Here is a 4,413-nt window from a genome sequence, read left to right on the forward strand (position 1 = left end):
ATTTGGAATCGAATCAAGACCCATTTGATTTCCCTTCTGTTTGGCAGCGGCTTATTGTGCTCAAGAACTATTTCCTATCTGACTCGGATAATGTTCTTGGGGAGTGTTTTTAATCTGCGTTAAGCATCAAGATTTAATGTTGCACGTGAGCAGGTTAGAAGATATGCTTCTGCTTAACGCAACGTCGTTTTAAAGCTACCTGAGAAAGAAAGCCTGATTTATACTACTTAGGCCTGGGCTATACGTCTCTAGGTTTTTATAAAACGGATATTTTCGTACTCCGTTGTCATATGGGCAGGGGCCCATACGACAAAGATATCTGTGTCCACACATACAACCCAAAACGATAATTTTTGACTCCAACAAGCATGCCAGGCCAGTAGGTGGCGATAAGAAATATGTAACGCAATTGTAACGATTTTCTGATTATGCGCGGTGAGCTGGTTTCCCAATAAATCCCCCACGTAACCCGGTAGTACTAAAAACAAAACAAACAAGGCATGCAGACAGGATTCCGTCTAGTGAGCAATTTGGAACTCACCTTCTAATATAAACACAAACCCCATCTTCCCAGCTGACTCGCTAGCCTAGTGGACTACTACGCACACTTGTAATCTATGCTTTGCTTCGCTTTGCTGGTTCGCGCCCCACTGCCGCACTGTTTTTACAACCGCAGACTTTTTAATAGTTTTTGGATTAAGGTTGCATTAAAAAGACTGGATTAAGGTTGGTGAACGATGTGTTACTCCCCGAAAGCATATATTTTCTTAGTCTGCGTAGTAGTCCACTAGGCTAGCGAGGCAGCTGGAAGAATAGGGTTTGTGTTTATATTAGATGGTGAGGATCCGCGCTAGCTGCCATCGTGTTTGTTGTCGTTTCTATGGTAACCTCACGTTCACCCCGGAAGTTGTTCGTTTTTCAATCCATGAACTGATGCGCATGCTCAGTGTTAAAAGCAACAACGAACATGCGCGACTAGGGAGGTGACGTCATCCTTCCTCAAAAACTCTGTTTCGCATGACTACACAGCTCCACCATCCGGATCTTTTCGAAAATCTCCACTTATTTATCTGTTGCCAAAAAACCTCCGTTTGAGTGCCGAAAACGCCGTTTGCGTCTGGCTGAAAGGCCCAAACGCACATAGAAATGTGCGTTTGAAAAAACACCCAGAGTCGTATAGCCCAGGCCTTAGTCTTTGTCGCACATAAAATTTGGCGACACACTGTTACCCTTTTTGGGGGTAAGATAGCATGCTTGCCCCGATTCGTGAGTTATTTAGGCAAGCCTTAGTTGCCAGCCTTAGGAACCATTAGGTGCCCTTTTATATGCCTGCCCTGCATAGTCATTTATTACTCTCTCTCCAAACTGGACTGCAGTTGCTCTCTTCTTTGTTAAATTCCGCATTCAATTCAAATCACTCCTCTTTGTATTTAAATCCCTAAACGCATTGCCCCTTCCTACATTTCCGAACTAATAACAGCTCCCCCGACTACCAGAACACTCAGATCTTCCACTCTCAAACTCATTGCAGTCCCCCCTTCAAACATAAAAACAAAAGTTGATCAGGCTTTCTCTGTAGCTGGACCTACACTTTGGAATAGTCTTCCACTCCACATAAAGGCTAGCCCCACCCTGGAGATTTTAAATCAAACCTGAAACACAACTTTTTAGTCTGGCTTTTAATACAGTGTGAAGTTTAATGTTTATTGTTGTTCATTGTTTGTGTTGTTATTGTTTGTTTTGGCCTGTTTTTCAATTATATTACATGTTTTATTATTGCACTGTGATAGACTACAGTCTACCTGTTATGGAAAGCACTTTGGGTCAACTGCTGTTGTTTTTAAATGTTCTATATAAATAAAATTGACTTGACTTGACTTGACTTTACTTCAACACAACGGCTGTCACGATTTGTAAAAACTGGCAGACCCAAAAGCAGAACACAACAAAGTCAATGTCCAAGGGGGTTTATTGAAAAAACACAGGAGGAAAAAATGAGCTTGTAGATCTGCTATATTCGGTGTGGTCGAGCAGGCTGAGGCTGGTGGCAGGCAGGCAACGTTAAGAAGCTGGTCAGAATATCACTGAGAAAAAAGGAGAAGAGCAAGGATCTAAAATCACGAGAAGCAACAAATCAAGGTTCCAAAAATACTAACACTAAGGATTCACAAGGAAAAATACTAGAGCGGTTGACTAGAAGCGTGACCACGCACTGAGGTTGTGAAACGATCTGGCATCGGCGCTGGGAGAAGACCAAACATTTATAGACTGGAGGATGATTAGCTGATGCCAGGCAGGTGAGGGAGATTAGGGAACTGGAACCAGGTGTGCCAAGCTGGGAGCTGGAGCCAAGCCTACACCCAAAACACACGCCCACTCACAAAGACACACACACACACACACACACACACACACACACACACATAGACAAACAGACACTGACAGAGACTGTGACAACGGCATATGCATTGGTCGTTTTGTTGGCAAAGTCCCACGTATCCTGGTGGGGGGTAGGACTGTCTTTACAAGGCAGCTGCCCTCCCAAAAGTCTGTGTGTGTTTTCTATTGTGGGACATACTGTACACTGCACACAGGCCTGATTACAGCATCATCTTCATCATTTACTTTGTTTTGCTGTTAAAGCTGTTGATGTAATTCAGTATACACGTTCTGTCAATCTGATACTAAATTATTCCCCCCTGTTTTTAGAGTGTGGGTTTTGCCTACACTTTTTTACTTTTCTACTACTTGTGTATAGGCCTATATTTGCTGCTGTTATTGCACATTCTTGCGGAAATGCCTCAACAACATTTCGCTACACGATTGAGGTGACAAATAAAACCTTGATTCTTGATTAATCACTTCAAACACACAGGCACTTTACTGTTTGCCATAATGAAACTCTTTCACTGTGGAGAAACGAGTGGCGTTCGAACGTCAACAATTCCTTCTTTCCATCATCACCGTCTTCAGTGTCCTTCCCGAGACAGTCTCAACAGTTCTGCCAAGAGACAGCAAGGAGAACTCAGGAGTCAGGACATCTGCTTGTCTGCTTCACAGAGACAGCCTCTTGACATGGCAGAGACTTTGACACGGGCTGTCAGAGTAATCTGTCAAGACAAGCATCATGTTTTATTGGAGCTTCGGAAAAAAGCCTGCCGTCACCGTGTCTCGACTCTTTCCGTGCGTCAGTCTGTCTTCTCCTCGACCGTTCAACATCGCGTAGGTGGCACAGAGACTGAATGTCCTGGAAAAGCAAAAGAAAGGAGAGAGAGAGTCGGGGGGACGGGGGGGTGAGAGTCAGACCTGTGACCTCTTCGGCCGCGCAACTCGTCTAGAGCTGGCAGGGGACGCAATTGAGAGTGACACTCCTGGTTGGAGCTGCCAAACTGCCACTTCCTGTCGTCTTTATTCACACATAGCGGGAGTTTAGGCTGGACGTTTTTGAAGAGCACAGAACAGACATGTGTCTCCTTGTCCAGCCATCCTTTCCTGACTGTCGTTATCGTGGTTCACAGACACTCTGTCAATGTTATAAGGACTCAACACCCTGTCTACGTGACAGGGTGGGACGAGAAAAGACACTGGAGTAAAATTGGAAAGGGGATGGATATCATGGTCTGTGAAATGAACATGTGTGCTTCTTCTAACGGATTGAAATATGAAACCTAGCTTGTCATCGCAGTTTCCCTTTGTAGTCCAGAGAGCTTCCTCTATAGCTAGAAGCCAAAGTACACACTGACTTATTTATTTGTCTCAAAGGACAAATTAGTGCATTATGTCTTATATACCCAGTTCACTGCCTCATTGAAACACACAGAATACAATTTTTATTCGCTACATTTTTTGGATAGTTGCTGGGGACCACCTTTGACCCCATCAGCAAACGCTTGGGGACTTTGAGAATCAGGGCTCTGGTCTAGCGCATGTACACTGATAGTGGCATTTGGAGAATCTCGGGAGGGGCGGGTGGTTTGGGGGGCTGTCTCAGTGCAATCAAATCACTTCGAAATTGGGAAAATTGGACTCATAATTTTGTCATTTTGTGTCAAATAAGCCTTTAACTTTGTTAGGATCTCGTGCTCTTCTGTCCTCACTTTAAATGGCTTTGTTTTTCTCCTTCCTGGCGTCCATAATAAAAAATAATAACAGTGACTCTTGTGTGTCTGTGATGGGTCACTTTCACCAATACAAATAAGATTCAAAGTCATGTGTCCAGCTGCAGGTTTTCATTGAATTCTGTCCCCTCAGGTCAAGTTTGTTTTATTTCTCTGATATGCCTGCATGCCTCTCTCTCTCTCTCTCTCTCTCTCTCTCTCTCTCTCTCTCTCTCTCTCTCTCTCTCTCTCTCTCTCTCTCTCTCTCTCTCTCTGTCTGTCTGTCTGTCTGTCTGTCTGCCTGTCTCTGTCTCCA

The sequence above is a fragment of the Protomyctophum parallelum genome, assembly GCF_964188405.1.
Source record: "Protomyctophum parallelum genome assembly, chromosome: 4".
Taxonomy (NCBI): Eukaryota; Metazoa; Chordata; class Actinopteri; order Myctophiformes; family Myctophidae; genus Protomyctophum; species Protomyctophum parallelum.